The sequence below is a fragment of the Tauraco erythrolophus genome, chromosome Z (genome assembly GCF_009769465.1).
Source record: "Tauraco erythrolophus isolate bTauEry1 chromosome Z, bTauEry1.pri, whole genome shotgun sequence".
Classification (NCBI taxonomy): domain Eukaryota; kingdom Metazoa; phylum Chordata; class Aves; order Musophagiformes; family Musophagidae; genus Tauraco; species Tauraco erythrolophus.
This window is the reverse complement of record NC_141496.1, coordinates 21,095,608-21,114,095: the sequence shown is the minus strand read 5'-3', so window position 1 is coordinate 21,114,095 and position 18,488 is coordinate 21,095,608. Positions and strand designations below refer to the sequence as shown.

General features: G+C 44.1%; 1 protein-coding gene across 1 annotated transcript in view; it reads left to right on the top strand.

Moving 5' to 3' along the window:
- Positions 1–18,488, top strand: part of ARL15 (ARF like GTPase 15) — a 213,482-nt gene that overhangs the window by 14,951 nt on the left and 180,043 nt on the right. The gene's annotated exons all lie outside the window — the stretch shown is intronic.

Genomic DNA, 18,488 nt, shown 5'->3' with positions numbered 1-18,488 from the left:
CAGTGTGAATTGGAGGATATAAGTACCGGGGCCCTCCCTCTTTTGGTAGAAACCTTTTTAAAGCTTTACACAAAGGGGTCTACAAAACATGAACTAAACTTTTTTCCTAAGTGGCTAAACAGGATGTAGATATAAATAATAATTCAATACAAATTTATTTTGGTGGAGCTTTCTCACACACAGCTTCTTGTATGTTGAGAAATGTAGTTTCCTTTTAGAAAGCTTTCTTTCATTAGTTTCCGGGCAGTGCTTAAGACAAATTCATACCATTTAAAAATAAAATAAATTAAAAACTTTTGTCCTAAGATGTTGTGATTTCTCTGTGTTAAGAGTAATGTGGTTGGGTTTTTAAAAAATTTTGTATTTTTGAAATGCGTTGTTCTTAATTAAAATTGTGAAAATTTTTCTCAACTCTTCACAAAATATTCAGAATGGTTGAGCACGAAAGTGATCATTTAGTTGAGTAGAGACTTCTTGTACATACCATGTTACTATAACAACTGTATAAATTCTGTCTTTTTAGAGCATTCCTATTCTCCAGGTGAACATAAGTCTACTGAACAATGTCCTCACAAAATTGCATGCCCATGTATTGTAATAAATACTACTTTATCACTTTAGAACTATTTATTTCTGTTTTGTTTAAATGTACCTGCTCAGTAGCTTTTCTGTGGTCTGTTCCATATAGCCAGTCTCTCTTCCTGACATACACATTCAACATAGAAACAGGGAAACACTTTTTTGAAGGTACCATAGACAGAGATTTAATGGCAGGGACAGAATGTGAAAACACTTCTAATTCTGGGTATATGCTTCATTCTTGTTTAGTCTTTATCTTGGAGAAACTATCTTACCTTGAGGGCAAATCATGGTTGATGTAACCTGAAGAAAATAGTAAAACCTGAGATTGGCTGTCACAGGGGAGTTGGGAAATGTCTTTGTATGAAGGCAGGAAAGAAATGCTTGTCAGTCTCGTTGATAGTATGTTATTACTCCTGTTCAGACAGGCTAGTTTTGAATTGCTGGGGTGTCTTCAGACTTAAAACACACTAGGTGTGAATTTGAGCTTGTGGGGTTTTTTTTTTGTTTGTTTGCTTTTTAGTCAGCAGAATAGTTTGTATCAAATTTTTCTCATTTTGCATGGTGTAATCACACAACAGGCTCTGTATATTTTTATTCTTTTGTATTCTCCTGTAAGTTTTATATTGTCTTATTCTGTAAAATTAACTAGCTTTTCTGCGAAATGTTTCTTTTTCCATCCATTTGCCTTTCTCAGTTAAATTTGAGATCATTCTCACAGCAATACTGCGCTTGGCTAACGATACAGGTTTGCTAATTTCCTGTCTAATTTGTTCTCTCATGGGCCATCTTGTCTCAACAGAAGTGGTTTCTCCATCTAGTCAGGACTAGTTTATAACAACTACCTCTTTCATATGAATATCTGAATCACTGAGGGGAGGCAGGATCACCTTTTCTATCAGTGCTGGTAAGGGCTTTGTACTTTGCCTTATGCATTTACTTTGCTTAGTGTTAGTGATTTCTGTATTTATTTTTGCATGTCTGTGGCTCAGCTTCTGCTTCTCTCAGTCTTTTGCTTTGATGACATAATATACTTCAGCCTTCTGCTTGAACTGTGTGTAAATGGAAGGTTTCTTGTGATACTCAAGCTAAGCTGTTTTGTCTGTAGATCAGAATCATTCTGTATTTCTGCACCTCTGTTGTGTATATAGAGGGGATTTTGGGGAGGGTTCTGAGACCCAGGAGGTGTATGCATGCACTCCTTCTTCCTTTGCCTTCTATGGTGGTTTCTTTTTCTTTTAATTATTAAAAATGTAATGCTTACTGCCTCAAGTGCAGGGTCTACAAGATGTTAGCAGCAATTTCTATGAAGGTTCCTTCTGTTCTCCTCTCCTCTCCCCCTTTTTTATTCTTTTCTTTTTTTAATAGTCCTCCTTTGAAGCCAATTGCTTGCCTAAGCCCTGAGTTGTGAAGCTCTGTCTTCTGTAAGCTACTGACTGCTAAAAGTTCTCTGTGGCTCTTTAGTTATGACCAGTTTTTTTCTTACCACATCCATGCTTTCAGGAGGCCAGCATGGATGATCAAGGAGCTCCTGGACCAACTCAGACACAAAAACAAGGCCTACAGAAGGTGGAACCAAGGACGGGTAGCCTGGTAAGAATATAGAGCAATTGTCCGAGCAACCAAAGAACAGGTTAGGAAAGCTAAAGCCTTCATAGAATTAAATCTGTCCAGGGACATCAAAAATCTGCTATAGGTATGTCAGTGATGAAAAGATATCTAGGGAAAACGTAGGCCCTCGCCGGAAGGAAACGGGGGACCTGGCTACCAGGGATATGGAGAAGGCTGAGGTACCCAATGACTTCTTTGCTTCAGTCTTCACTGGCAAGAGCTCCAGCTGCACAGCCCAAGTCACAGAAGGCAAATGCAGAGACTGTGAGAATGAAGAACCGTCCAGTGTAGGAGAAGATCAGGTTCGAGACCATCTTAAGAACCTGAAGGTGGACAAGTCCATGGGACCTGATGAGGTGCATCCGCGGGTCCTGAGGGAACTGGCGGATGAAGTTGCTAAGCCACTATCCATCATATTTCAGAAGTCGTGGCAATCTGGTGAAGTTCCCACTGACTGGAAAAGGGGAAACATAGCCCTCATCTTTAAAAAGGGCAAAAAAGAAGACCCAGGGAACTACAGGCCAGTCAGTCTCACCTCTGTGCCCGGCAACATCATGGAGCAGATCCTCTTGGCGACTATGCTAAGGCATATGGAAAAAAGGAGGTGACCGGTGACAGCCAGCATGGCTTCACGAAGGGCAAATCCTGCCTGACTAATTTGGTGGCCTTCTATGATGAGGTTACGGCATTGATGGATAGGGGAAGAGCAACTGACATTGTCTACCTGAACTTATCCAAAGCATTTGATACTGTCCCACACGACATCCTTGTCTCTAAACTGGAGAGAGACATGGTTTTGATGGATGAACCACTCTGTGGATAAGGAATTAGCTGGATGGTCACACTCAAAAGAGTTGTGGTCAACGGTTCAATGTCCAAGTGGAGGCCAGTGACGAGTGGTGTTCCTCAGGGGTCAGTACTGGGGCCGGTGCTGTTCAGTATCTTTGTTGGTGACATGGACAGTGGGATTGAGTGCACCCTCAGCAAGTTTGCAGATGACACCAAGTTGTGTGGTGTTGTGAACACGCTGGAGGGAAGGGATGCCATCCAGAGTGACCTTGACAGGCTGGAGAGGTGGGCCTATGAGAAGCTCATGAAGTTCAACAAGGCCAAGTGCAAGGTCCGGCACATGGGTCGGGGAAATTCCAAACACAAGTACAGGCTGGGCGGAGAATGGATTGAGAGCAGCCCTGAGGAAAAGGACTTGGGAGTGCTGGTGGATGAGAAGCTCAACATGAGCCGGCAATGTGCACTTGCAACCCAGAAAGCCAACTGTATCCTGGGCTGCATCCAAAGAATTGTGGCCAGCAGGTCGAGGGAGGGGATTCTGCCCCACAACTCTGCTCTCGTGAGACCCCACCTGGAATACTGTGTTCAGCTCTGGAGTCCCCAACACAGAGGGACATTGAGCTACTGCAGCGGGTCCAAAGGAGGGCCACAAAGATGATTAGAGGGCTGGAGCACCTCTCCTGTGAAGACAGGCTGAGAGAGTTGGGACTGTTCAGCCTGGAGAAGAGAAGGTTCCGGGGTGATCTTATAGCAGCCTTCCAGTACTTAAAGGGGGCCTACAGGAAAGCTGGAGAGGGACTTTTTGCAAGGGCATGTAGTGACAGGATAAGGGGCAATGGATTTAAACTGAAAGAGGGCAGATTTAGATTTGATATAAGAAAAAAAATTTTCACTGTGAGGGTGGTGAGGTACTGGAACAGGTTGCCCAGAGAAATTGTGGCTTCCCCGTCCCTGGAAGTGTTCAAGGCCAGGTTGGATGAGGCTTTGGGCAGCCTGTTGTAGTGGAGGGTGTCTGTGCCCATGGCAGGGGAGTTGGAACTCGATAATCTTTGAGGTCCCTTCCAACCCTAACCTTTCTATGATTTCCTGACTGAGAAAAAAGTTGTTCCTTAAAGACTTGTTCTGGTGTTGGCAGGCTCAGAACATTGACAATTTCTCCTTTTTGTTTTCTGGAGAAATGTTGGTTTTCTGGCTTTAGAATTTTTATACTGGCAATCTGTAATCTGCTGTGGGGAGTTGGGAGATGACTTGCAGCTCATGATGTGTGCAGGGGATGGAATGACAGGACAAGATGAATGTTCAAGATTAAGATCCACAGATCTTTATGTGGATATCTGCTTTTGTGGAGGGTGGAAATTAGTGACTGAACAGTGACCCTGTCTAGTCTTGTGTTCCTCAAAAGTGGAAAGAGTCAGCAAAATGCTTAATCTTGTGTTTACCAACAGTGACTTGTACCTAATACTTAAATTTTGCTGAATACCTGTCATGCCACTCTGAGTTTCTGTGAGCCCTTATTCACAGCTGTTGTGATTTAGCCCAGCTGGCAACTAAGTACCATGCGGCCACTCGCTCACTCCTACCCCTGTTGGGATGGAGAGGAGAAAATACCATGAAAGGCTCAAGGGTTGAGACAAGGACAGGGAGGGATCACATGCCAATTACGGTCACAGGCAAAACGACTTGGGGATAAATCGGTTTAATTTGTTACCAATCACATCAGAAAAAGATACTGAGAAACACAGCCAAATCTTAAATAACATCTTTCCTCCCACCCCTCCCTTCTTTTTGGGTCTACCTCCTCCCCTCAGCAGCGCAGGGGGGTGGGGAATGGGGGTTGCAGGTCAGTTCATTATATGCTGTTTCTGCCGATCCTTCCTTAGGAGGGAGGACTCCTTACACTCTTCCCCTGCTCTAGCATGGGGCCTTTTCCCACGGGCTGCAGTTCTTCATGAACTTCTCCGATGTGAGTCGGTCCCATGGGTTACACTCCGTACTCATCAGAGTGCTCCAGCGCGGGCTTCCCAGTGGGCACAACCATCTCCTCTGGCACAGGGTCCTCCACAGGTCTTTGTGGACTGTGCCACTGTTAATCTCCAGCTCCAGCATGGGCTTCTCATGGAGTCACAGCCTTCTTCGGGTGCAGCCACCTGCTCTGGCACAGACTGCTCCACTGTTCATCTCCACGGGCAGCAGGGGGGCCGTCTGCCGTCTCTCCACGGGCCGCAGGGGAATTTCAGCTCCGGCACACCTCCTCCCTCTCTTTGTGTCTGCGTAGACCTTTCTCTCAGCTCTCAGTCCTCTCTCTGCTGCAGCTATGCCAGGCATGACCAGCCTGACAAACCTCGGCAGTCCCAGCAGGACGAGTTCTGCCCAGCAGGTGCCCTGGGAGTGGGGCACTTCGGAGCTCTCCAAGCTGTGGCTGCCACTCCCTCCATCCCAGCCAGGAAAGGGCTGGTGGCCTAGGGCAGACAGCTGCCTGCGTCTCCCTCTCTTTGCGCTGCAAGTCCTGCATGGGGCAGGTTTCTTTGTCCCTTCTTAACTATGTTATTCCCAGAGGCGCTGATGGGCTTGGCCCTGGCCAGAGGTGGGTCCCACTTGGAGCTGGGGAAGCTTCTGGCAGCTTCTGACAGGGGCCACCCCTGTAGCCCCTCCCCTGCTACCAAGACACCACTGCGCAAACCCAATGCATCAGCTTTTCACGTGCGCGCTGTTGTTCCATCTATAGTGAGTAAAAGCTTTCCCTATATTAAGGACTGTGGTTCTCACAAGTTGATAACATGTATCCTCAGAATTTCCATCAAATCAGATAATGGTTGTAGCTTTATATTAAGAAAAAAAAAAAGAGGGAGACAGGGGAGAAAGTTTGTATTTCAGCAGTTTATCTGGTAATCTGAGGGATTTGAGGAAGATGCTTATCCTTGTGCCGAGCAATTGGCGAGTCTTATTATTATTAGCCTTTTCTGAAGCACTGGAAGGAGTGTGGAGAATAGTGGACAGTGGCCTCCGTGTTCTTATATGCTTGCCTGATCTCTGATTTATGACTGTAGTCACTTTGGCTGGTAGATCTGAGATCAAGATAATGTTTTTTCTGAGGTCAGACTGTCTGGGGTGTGTTACTTCTTTCATTTCCAGTGTGTTGGGAGGCAGTTTGCCCGCTGGGCAGCTTATTTTACCTGTTCCATACTCCATATGGGACTTGGGTGTTGATGATGCCCTCACACTGCCATTCTCAGTTTGTGGCATTTGATCGAGTCTTCTGATAACTGAAGTAATTTAGTGTAATTGAAGTCTCAGAGTCTGTTTTGTAGTAATACTTGAGTAAAATTAATGGCATACTAGTTAATGCATTGAAAACTCTGATGATCATTTCCATCTTTCAGCTATGGCATAACTGCACTTTGTTTGGAAAATTAGCACCAGAAGCAGTGATGATACTTGTAAGCAAATTAGTCAGCTGAACGTGATCCGTTTTTATGCCTGAGCTCCAGTCATTATTTTGGCTAATGCTTGTGCATTGCTAATTTGACTGTTTCATACCACGTATTGTTAAATCGCTGTCTGCTTGGGTTGTCTTGCTGCTCACTGTGTGTGCTGCATGACTGGTCACGAAAACCACATCCTACAGAGCTATTCCATGAAGATTGCATGCTTCTGTCTCACATAGACGTTGGCTGATGGCTTTACACACTATGCTTGCAATGTAGTCTTTGCTTATTAAATTCAGAAGAGATTGCCACTTGCAGCGTGTGTGGTTTCCTGTAGAATTACTGAGAAAAATCTTACTAAGTTTGGAAGAGTGGTTGTAAACCACTGATTTCCTATGTGAGAAGTGCTTGTGATTGCCCTTTCCCTTCCACAAGTGTGAGTTTTGATACTGGGAGACTGTGTTGTCCTTCTCTGCCCTTAGTTTTCAAGTGGACATTGGCTATTAAATATGTCGTTAGTTTCTTTTTCCTAAACTATCCAAGCCTTTTCCAGAAATTCATGGAGAATTTAAAAGAAGCAAAGATTACCTGTTCTCCTTGAACTTATACTGATGTTTCTCGAAAAAAATTTGCAGACTCGGTTGGTCTTTTTTGTGAGTCGGTCTTCAAATAGTCTTCTTGATTCTTCCCTGGCAGTGTCTAGGGAGAGCTGACATTCCTAATGGTTAGTTAGCTTAGCTTTAACTGCTACTAACAGCTTGTTGCTTCCAGAACAGGAAAGTGAGAAACAGCTTCAATTTCTGGATGTAGGTGTAAAAGTTCACTCCCTGTCCTGAAGTGGCTGAGCTCTTGCCAGCAAAAGGTAGATAATTGTTTTCTGGATAATGTAAGCACTTCAGTAGCTATTGTGAATTCCATGTGTTTTAAATCTTGCTTGATATTGTTGAATCTGTTAACTGACAGACTCTGGGCATAAAAATAAATATCAAAATTCTATTTTGTCTTTTTTTCAACACAGAAGTTGAACAGAATGTGGCATAAGGTACGATATCAATATAGTATTTGAAAGCTGTAATTCAGTACAGGAAGTGAGCTCTTGTAGATGACATGGAATTGAGTGTTGTAAAAACATGGTCTGACATAGTCTTGGTACGTAAACCAATTTAGTTGTAAATCAATTTAGTTGCCTGAACTATACACAAAGATTTCCCAGATACCAGTTCAATGCAGAAAGTTAATGAAACCCAGAAATTGAGTATGTTGCAATTAAAAAGAGAACAGATTAGTTGGGTTCTAAAGGAGAAATCTGGGAAATGAAATGCGTTTTAGTGAATTTGAAATAATGACTAGTGCAGCAGGAATGCACACTGAATAAAATAATTACATGTGAAGGCCGGAACCATGGAATTGTGTGTGTATGTCTGTCTGTAACTCAGCAAAATATTTCAAGGGTGTTAGTGACGTGCAAACTGAGAAGTGACAAAGCTGTGACAATTCAGAAAAGCGAACTGTGGTGACTAGGTAAAGCTTACTAGCCCATTCTTTTATTTAGCAAACATGAATGTCAAAAATACGATAGCGATGCAGTTAGATAAATAACTGTTGTTCTTTTACCTAAAGCACAACAGAGGTCTTAATGTTTTGCTCTTCCTACTAAAATGGAATCCCTAAGCATCTGTCCCTACAAACAACGTGCTTTTGTGAAGTTGCAGTCTATGTATACTTGCTCAGCCTTGTTTAGCATTTTCTACTGTCTTCTGAAGGTTCTGTTCTAGGAAAGAACCCAGGATTAAAAAAAAAAATTAAAAAAAATCTCACCTCCCTTTTCATAGATGCATCTGTTGGTAAACTCAGCCTAGTTTTAACACTTAATCAGCCATGGCTTTATGGTTATGATCCAATGTGGAAGATACAGAATAACTTTTACAGCAATATCTCTGTAACTGGCAGAAATGCCTGTGATGTACTGGTACTGATGGCAAAACGCTTTGATGTCAATGTGCTGACATCTGGTTCCTTCTTGTTCAATATCATCTGTAGCTATGGTCATATGCACCTTTGATCTGCCTGGAATGGATGGAGAGAGGTATGGCTGTCCCACTTAGCTGCTAGAATATAGTTTGAGTGCTCCCATATCTGCTTGAATACAAGGTCAACTGGTTTAGCTTAAAACACTGTCTTCAACAGCTTATGCAGTTGTATGTCCGGGGAAGCAGGTGAGATTCTTCACATATTTCATTGCATTCTATTGATTCTGACAATAGTGTGTGAATAGCATTCTCCATAAGAAGACCCATATATCCAACTCTTCCAGACCATTGAAAACTTACCTGTGCCATTTTAGAAACAGTAGCTGTACACGGGAGACGTTAGAACTATCTGGTGACAAAGCCAAGCTATTGTAGACTGAGAAATGTGTAAGCAAGTTAATCCTGCCTAATTTGCCTCCTGTGTTTCACGTGTGCTTTGGTGTAGTCTTTAATTACTGACATTGCTTTGTTTTCTCTTCCTTTCCCCATAGGATGCATGAGTCATTCATTGCACAGGATGGGTGGTGGTAATTTAATTAGCTGCTGTTAACAATTGTGGAGAAAAACAGAATTAGGTGTTGTTGCCTCATGTTCTTTTCTGCTATTTGAACACTTTTCTGGAGTTAGAATTAGAACACAAAAATGGCCATATTAGGTCGGTCCAAATATGTCTCTTGACCAGCAATGTGTTTTACAATAGACATAAACAAATGCCTTTGAAGGAGTAAGAACAGAAGAAGTGTACATGTTATCTGACATCTCACAAGTTGACAACTCTTTTAAGTGCAGGCGATTTCGGAGTTAGTTGTGGTTTATGTCCTTATTAACAGCAGTAGATTTTAATCTCTGAATATGTTCAGTTTCTTCATGAAGTCAGGCAGAATTCACAGCCTCCTTTGGCAATGAGATGGTGGTTCTTCAGGTGAACTATCAGTTACATCACGAACCACCTCTTGTCTTTTTGAAGTTATATCCAATGAGCTTAATTCAAGGGCTCTTAATCCTAGTACTGCAAGACTGCAGTTAATTGATACCACCACCGTCTAGAACCTACAAGCTTGATAATTTGTCAGACCTCTCCAAATTTCTCTTTCCAAGAATGAAAAGCTTAAGATGGCTTAGACTGCCTCTTGAAGGAAAAGCCATTCCATATTTTGATCATCATTTTTGCCCTTTTAGGGACTTTTTCCCAGTTCTATTACCCTTTTTGAGATAAGGGGAATAAAAAAAACAATGTCAGGTATAAACATGGTTAGATTGAAACATAGATTTATACAATGGCTTGATGATGTTCCTGTCCTTGCTTTTAACACTTGATTTATTTTTTTTTGAGAACTATCAGGGAGCAAACTGATGTTTGCTGGGACTATCATAACCAAAAATCTAATTCCTTGGTAACATAATGGTCAGTTTAGACCCCATCAGCTTATTAGGACTGCAGGTTTTTTCCCTCCATCTAGATCACTTTATTTATTGAGTGTTACCTGCTATTCTGCTGTTCATTCAGTCTCAAAAGTGTCCCTTCATGAATCTTCAGTCTGTACTGCTCTGAATAACTGGATGTTGCTCACTGCTCACCTTTGCGACAGCAGATCCATCACAGATCCCTAGGAAATTTTGCGAGTGGTCTCCCTGAGTTGGAGGAATTGACTGTTTACTCTTACCCTCTGTTTCCTGTCGCTTAACCAATTACTTGTCCATACAAGGCTTTTCTTTTTCTGTCATGACAACTTGGTTTTTGTAAGTGTTTGAAGAATTTTGTAGAAAGCTCTCTGAAAATCCACCTTGACTATGCTTTTATGGGTCTTTCTGTGGGAGTCCTGGCTACTATGTCTGGCTACTTCACAAACGCTAAGTTGTATTTAATCAAATGTCTGTGAGGTTGTAAAATTTCTTCAGTTAGCAAACAAAGCATAGAGTAGCTGAAGTCTAAACTGTGTATTAACTTCATGTCCAGTTTCAGACTTGTACTCACTTTTTTCCTCCAGGATTCATTTTATTTCCAGAATTCTCAGCCTCATAGAACACACCATCCATTCCCTGTATGGATCCATAATGTAGCAGTGACTATAGTTCTCTAAATCACACTCCAGTGTCTCTTGTTGGGTATCAAAAATAGTATTTATCTTTGAAATACATAAGTGTTCTGTTACCTCTGTGGCAGAAGCAGAGGTAGAACTACATTTACCAAGCTGGTGGTCTTATTCTTGTAATAAGAAAATCCCTTGCCTTGTTCAAATTTCTGCCACAAATGATGTTTCAAAGTCTGCAGATTTGTATGACAGACGAATTTGCTGTGATTTGTCCTGCGTGAGTCAAGGATTGTTGCACTGCCATTGTCTTCACTGTTGAAAGATTGAAGAAGGACAAGTTAACATGTTTACCAGAGATGTTTCTTTGCCACTTCAAATCTGAAGTTAGTATTTCTGACAACAGCTGGTCCTCTGGCACCATCCACCATAGTATGGAGTGCAGACAGTTCAGCAAAGGCCAGAAATGCACACATTGAGCCAAACATGACATATCACCAAAATGCAGCAGTGTGACACCAAATTGTTTTTAAACCTTATTCACTGATTGTGCTCGTTGACTCTGCCCAGGATTTGTGTGCAAATGTTGGTGCTGCATAAATCATAGAATCATAGAATGGTTTGGGTTGGAAGCCACCTAAATGATCATCTAGTTCCAACTCCCCTGCCATGGGCAGGGACACCTTCCACCAGATCAGGTTGCTCAAAGCCTCATCCAACCTGGCCTTGAACACTTCCAGGGAGGGGGCAGCCATGGCTTCTCGGGGCAACCTATTCCAGTGTTTCATGACCCTCAGAGTGAAGAATCGCTTCTTTATATCTAATTGAAATCTCCCCTCTTTAAATTTAAAGCCATTGCCCCTTGTCCTGTCACTACACGCCCTTGTAAAAAGTCCCTCTCCAGCTTTCGTGTAGGCCCCCTTTAAGTACTGGAAGGCTGCAATAAGATCACCCTGGAGCCATCTCTTCTCCAGGCTGAACAGCCCCACCTCTCTCAGCCTGTCTTCATAGGAGAGGTGCTCCAGCCCTCGGATCATTTTTGTAGCCCTTCTCTGGACTTATTCCAACAGCTCCATGTCCTTCTTATGTTCTGGGTCCCAGAGCTGAAGGCAGTATTCCAGGTGGGGTCTCATGAGAGCAGAGCAGAGGGGCAGAATCGCCTCTCTCAACCTGCTGGCCACACTTCTTTGGATGCAGCACAAGATACAGTTGGCTTTCTGGGCTGGAAGCGCACACAAGTACAGGCTGGGTGGAGAATGGGTTGAGAGCAGCCCTGAGGAGATGGACTTGAGGGTGTTGGCTGATGAGAAACTCAACATGAGCTGGCAATGTGCGCTGGCAGCCCAGAAAGCCAACCAATCACCTCTTTTATATTATGTGTCTTAGGAGAGTTGGTAGATTGTGTGTTGGTACTTGTGCTTGAGATTGGGCTGACCCACGTGCAGGACCTTGCACTTGGCCTTGTTGAACTTCATGAGGTTCTCACAGGCCCACCTCTCCAGCCTGTCAAGGTCCCTCTGGATGGCATCCCTTTCCTCCAGCTTGTCGACCACACCTCACAGCTTGGTGTCATCTGCAAACTTGCTGAGGGTGCACTCGATCCCACTGTCCATGTTGCCGACGAAGATGTTAAATAGCACTGGTCCCAGTACTGACCCCTAAGGAACACCACTCGTCACTGATCTCCACTTGGACATTGAGCTGTTGTCTTTGAGACTGCAAGTCTTTGTGTGCGACCATCCAGCCAATTCCTTATCTACTGAGCTGTCCATCCATTGAATCCATGTCTCTCCAATTTAGAGACAAGGATGTCGTGCAGGAAGGTGTCAAAATGATTTGTGCTCTTGCATTTTGAATTACACATATCCATCTTCTGAGAGAGTTTAAAAAAAAATATTGTGTTCAAGTTTCTGGAGAACAGAAAGTAAAATAGAATGTGTTAACAGCAAAGAGCATGAAAAATTCTCATTTTCCCACTGTTTTATTTTAGTGGAAAAGCTGGGCTTGCAATGAGGCACGTTATGCTCATGGATTTTTATTCCCATCAGGAGTAGAACTGGATGTAATCACTGTATCCAGACACCCTGAAATGAGGTCTTACAGTCCGCAACGTTTGTTGGTAGTCAACACATGGCTGGGGTGTGCCCTAATGATCGTGGAGGCCCAGGCAGTCAAAAGGCTCTGCGTGATGCAATCTTGCAGCTGCAGGAGAGTGATACATTAAGACTGAACCTAGAGTATATAATTATCAGTAGATAATAAAATACACAGATAGTTTTCTGATCTAGTGCTTCTGTGCTGCGAGAGGGAGGAGGCACAGAGTGAGGGAAAAAGAGTGGGTAGGAGGAAGGAAGAAAGGAAATGGAGGTTTCCTTCAACCAGTTGCTGTCCTCTGATGCTTCTGTTCATCTTGGCGTTTCCCCAGGGGGAATCCGAAAAAATTTTTACAATTGTAGAGTACATTAGGACTTGTACTGTTCCACTATTGCCATATCTAAAGCTGTTTTACTACATGGACAGATGGAGGTTTTCACTGGTGTATTTAGAGTACCTGAAAACTTGTAACTAGCAAAGAAAACTGAAAAGGAAGAAAAATAAGGGAAGGGGAAAACAGATAAGTGAATCTAGAGAGCATATGTGATAGACTGATTTGTAGGAATGATCATGTACAATTTATACAAATATATATATTTTTCTTCTTTTTTTTTCTTTCCCAGTTGCTTGCATATCTGGGGTAATTTTTCCGTTTGCAAAAGAGAACTTTCTACAGAAGCTGGCTTCTAGGATCTTTTAGTATAGGCGACATAGATGACAGTACAACAGTAGACTTTGTTCAGCTATAGAAGAAGACAGCCTTTCTGCTGGGTCTTAACATAGAATCGTAGAATCATAGAATGGTTAGGGTTGGAAGGGACCTCAGAGATCATCGGCCCCCTTTAAGTACTGGAAAGCTGCAATAAGATCACCCTGGAGCCTTCTCTTCTCCAGGCTGAACAGCCCCCACTCTCTCAGCCTGTCTTCGTAGGATAGATGCTCCAGCCCTTGGATCATCTGTGTGGCCCTCCTTTGGACCCACTCCAGCAGCACCATGTCCTTCTTGTGCTGGGGACACCAGAGCTGAACACAGTATTCCAGGTGGGGTCTCACGAGAGCAGAGCAGAGGGGCAGAGTCACCTCCCTTGACCTGCTGGCCACACTTCTTTGGATGCAGCCCAGAATACAGTTGGCTTTCTGGGCTGCCAGTGCACATTACCGGCTCATGTTGAGCTTCTTGCAATGTTTTTTATATATAGTTAACTAATTTAGTTGAGCAGAATTTAAATTCATGTATGGGTGGAGTCTGTCGAAGTTAAGAACAGGGAGGTCAAATGCTAGATTTTATTTCTCATTTCCTCTCCTAATAGTTCTGATTTTCCCAGTAACATCTGTTTTCGCCCAGGCTGTGATGGATGTAGGTTAGATACCCTACCTTAGCATGGATGGAGCTCCAGATGATGGTTCACAAGTAGGGCTGATTAGTTACTATTGCTCTGCTTCTGGATGTTGGACGCTGCAGGGCCTTGGAGTCAGTATCCAGGTGAGATGGTGACTGTTCTAAACATTGGGAATCTGTATAGCAGTTTCTAGCGTGAGTGGGAAATATAATACCCAATAACAGGTAAACCTAAAAAAAGCTTCTTTAATGAGTAATTAAACTGGTTGTGTGGTAGGGATTCTTCGTTGTGAGCCTTCCTCAAACTGTTGAGGATTTGTCTGTTATGGAAATGCTAGGTTCAGGTTTTCAAAGTTACTCTTAAGGGTTGGTATTTATGCAGTCCATCCACTTGCTCCTTAAAATATGAGAGTCCTGTAACTTATAGCCATCTCAGAAACTACTGACTCTTTCCTGCACCCCCTTGTCTGACTGCTGCAGAGCATGCTTGTTAGCTGACTGCACTCTCTTGGAACCTTCTCTCCCTCCTGAGGAGATTGGAGGATTAACAGCTGTTTCATATGCCACTTTTCATCCAAAGAACTTCATACATGCTGCTAAATTTTAATCAGTTTAACTACACAAGAATCAAGTCCTCTGTACTGAAGTTCAGTAATCCCTGGCAAGAGGACAACACGCAGCAGTCCTTCTCAAAAGCAAACATCAGTGTTCTGCTAATGAGTTGGGTGGTTTGTCGAAACTCTCATATGTCCGGTAGTGTTTTTTAAGAGTCGTGATGTACCTCTTGCTGCTGCAGTGGCAATTTTGTTTGCTAACACAGCGGCTCTGTTATGACTCTGCATTCCAGTGGCACATCTGCTTCCTGTTTTCTCTGATAGGTGAATGCAGGTCTTATCACAGGTGGAGTATAAATGAGAAATTCTGTGATTGTTGGGTTTTTTTGTGTTTTTTTTTTTTTTTCCATATATTTCAAAGAATGAATTTAGGTTTAGCCAAAAAAAGTCTGTATTTTGTGTCCAATACTGATTTTCTTGAATTTGTGTTTTATTCTGACTGCAGTTGGAGTACTGAGAACTGAGTACCAGAGCACCAGGCTCTGGCAGTTGTGACTTAGTGGTGGTGTTACTGTTTTACCTGCTTGAAGAGTCATGCAATTCTCTTTGTACTTCTGATGAGCATACATTAACAGGCAGTGTGATGGTACTTGCTAAGGCCTTTCCTCCCCAGTCTTGAAAAGAGTGGAAGCTGATACTATGCAGGCTTGTAGATCCAGATTAGTAGGTTTTTTCAAACTTTTCTGTTTTTCTTCCATGACAGTGGCTTTGCAAAGATGCTGTAAACTTACAGACTGGATTTGTTGCAGGATCCTGGTTACCTATTAAATTAACAGGTAAGATTAATGTAAATGAAAGATTAAAGAGCTCACTATACTTTGTTTTGCATTGACGCTTGACAGCACTGTAGACAGTGTCATGCCACAGTTAAGGTTGGAGGAACTCTGGAGGGTTTCTAGTCTGAATTCCTGCTCAAAGCGGAGTCAGAGAGGAGGTCAGACCACGTGGCTCAGGGCTTTATGCAGTCTGTCTTGAAAACTTCCAAGAACAGAGACCACACAGCACTTCTGGGCTACCTGCACTGCTGCTGCACTGTCCCCGTAGGGAGAAAGGTTTCCCTTTATCTCCAGACTGAACTTGTCTTGTTTCAGCTTGTGTCCATTGTCTCTCTTCTGGCCACCATGACAGAGCCTGGCTCTGTCCTGTCAGTGATCTGCCTGTAGACAGGAGAAAGCTGCTCTGAGGTGTGTCCCCAAAGCCTTCTCTTCTCTGGGCTGAAGCCACCCCATCCCTTAGGGTTCCCTCCCTGGGCAGGTGTTCCAGCCCCTGAATATTCTGGTGGACCTCTGCTGGACTTGCTTCAGTTTGGCAGTGTCCTGGACAGAGAAGCCCAAACTAGAGGACTCAGTATCTTATCTAGGTGTGATCTAAGAAGTGCTCAGTCAAAGAAGGAGTCATTGCTTCTCTCCATTTCCTGGTTGTGCCTGTGCTACAGTAGTACTGGATGCTGCTGGCCTTTGCTGCTGCCAGCCCCAGGGTGGCTGCAGCTCACTGTCTCCCAGGGCCCCAAAGACTTCTGTAGAGCTGCTGCCCAGGCAAGCAGTGCCTAGCCTGGACTGCTGCCTGGGGCTCTGACTTTCCAGGGACCAGGGCTTGGCATTCCTCTGTGCTGAGCTGCTCAAGGCCTGGTTCCTCCACCCTGCCCAGATCCATCTGGATGGCAGCCCTCCTCTGCAGCACATTGACTCTTCTACGCAGTTTGGTGTCATCTGCAAACCTGACAAGAGTGATTCCTCCCAGGTCACTGATAAAGTTGTTAAGCAGAACAGGTCAAAGGCTGGGCTCCTGTAGTTCTCTACTTTGTTAATGTGGTCCAGGTAGAGTATGAGCCATTAACTGCTACCTCTAAGCCAGTCATCCAACCAATTTCTACCTAAGTTGTCTGCCTAAGCAGACTGTAATGCATTTCCTCTTGTAGAGGTCTTGCTCTGTGACTTTTCCCAGGAATGAAAATTAGAATGATCAGCATGTAGTTTCCTGGGCAGTTCTGGCTTTTTTTTGAAGATGGCATGACATTGGCATTTTTATACTTATTTAAGACCTTGCCTTTCTTGGTCACCATTGAGATCAGCCAGGACCATGTTTGGGTGCAGCCCTTCTGTGGATCACAGCCTTTCACGTAACTCGTGACTCTGTTTTTATACACTACTAGAAATTCTCTTTGTGGACAGTCTGTGGGTTATCTTTTGGCACAGTAGTGAGGACAGCAGTTTTTTTTAAGGGGAAAGGGATTAAGTATCTTAAACTTGTACTGCAACAATAGAAGCTAAAGCACAGCAAAGAGGCAAACTTCAAGTAAGATCTTCTAAAACGTCAACATTTCTGACCACTTCTTAAATTCCCTCAACACTGTTAGAATCTTTAATATAAAGAACGTACCTGAATATGACTAAGGTGTGTAGGTGGTTCAGATACTTACTATATGTCATTGTTGGCTTTAAATAAATGAAAGCCGAGGTAGTTATTGGAGCATTCAGACTTCTTTCACTTCTTGGGAGGAAATCTTTCGTTTGTGTCTTTTACCTTTGCTGTTTTCTGATACTGACAGGTAAGACCCAAGAGACCGGGTAAGAATTTCTAGATGTTAGTAAAACTCGCCCACTTTCCTTCTGTGTTAAGAGTGCAAAGTGCGTCCTCTGGTTTATACAGTTTATGGGTTTGTATGGTCGCCTTGAATCTCCTGAACATCTCATTGGGTTAAACTGAATTTCTGTAGCCGACTTCAGAGTTCCCTGTGTTACGGATATGGCTTTGAGTTACGGATCTGCTCTGTTAGGAAGAGCTAGGAATCAACAGCATGAGAAAATTACTTAAGAACTCACTTAGCAAACTGTTATTTTGCTGCTGAAAAAGTTGTACACTGGCAAATGCAGTCTAGCAAAGTATAGAGGGAATTCAGCAGGTGAGTCTTCTAAGCAGCGTTTGTCTAAATACCGGCTCTCAGTCTTCCAGAAGGTCAGTTGCGTTCTGATGGCAGACCACTGAGATTGCAGGTCACAAGTCTTACCAATTCAATGTGTTTTCAGGGAGGTTTTTTTTTCAAGTCTGTTTAAAAAAAAAACCAAAACAAAAACACGAAAACAAGCAAACAAACAAAACCTAACCAAAACCAAACCAAAAACAGAACCAAAGGATTTTTCTTTTGAACATAAATTCCTGTGGTGTTGCTCCCCGCCCCCGATCTCTACCAAATCCATCCCTTTCCTGTGTCATATGAATAACCAGTTTGCTGTGTTCTTTGGAAGCTCGACCTGGGGCTCGCCAGCCTGCGCTGGCAGAGCAGAAAGAGCTTTCAAGGACGAGGCAGAAGGACAAACGTACGTTTAGAGCAGAGGGGGAACTTGCGCACCGGGGGTCGCCTCCTTCGGCCAGCCCCTCGCCGTTTTGGAGAAGGGAACGGGGATGCACAGAACGCTTGGCGGAAGGCGCGGGGGTGCGGGGGGCGATGCCCTGGCTGGCTGGAGCGGTGCCGTGGCTGGCTGGAGCGGTGCCGTGGCTGGCTGGAGCGCTGGCGCGGTGCCGCGACTGGCGGGGCGATGCCGCGGCTGGCGGGGGCGCCGTTCCGCAGCGCCCCACGGGAGGGCGCCGGTGGCGCTCGCGGCGCGGCGGGTGGAGCCGGCGGCGCCCGGTCTGCGCGGGGGCGGCGCGGAGCCGAGACCCCCTCTGGGCGTTGCTTCAGCCGTGCCGTTCACCGTCCTCCTCGGCGCTTTCAGGTGTGTCCCTCTGGCTCGCTTTGCCGTAGGGCTGCTTGCTGTACACGTGGAACATGGGGTTGTGTGTCTGCAGCCCGGGTGCAGCCACGCTGCTGCTGGAAAGCGTTCAGAACTCTAGTTTGATGAGGATTAGTGTTTCAGTGAAGATCCGGCATGCTGCGTTGTTGTGAAAACTCTGCTTGCAGACAAACTTGATTTTAAGATGTAGTTTAAGACAAGGAGCCCTCAATCCTGCGGGGGATGAACAGATTCTAGATCCCTACC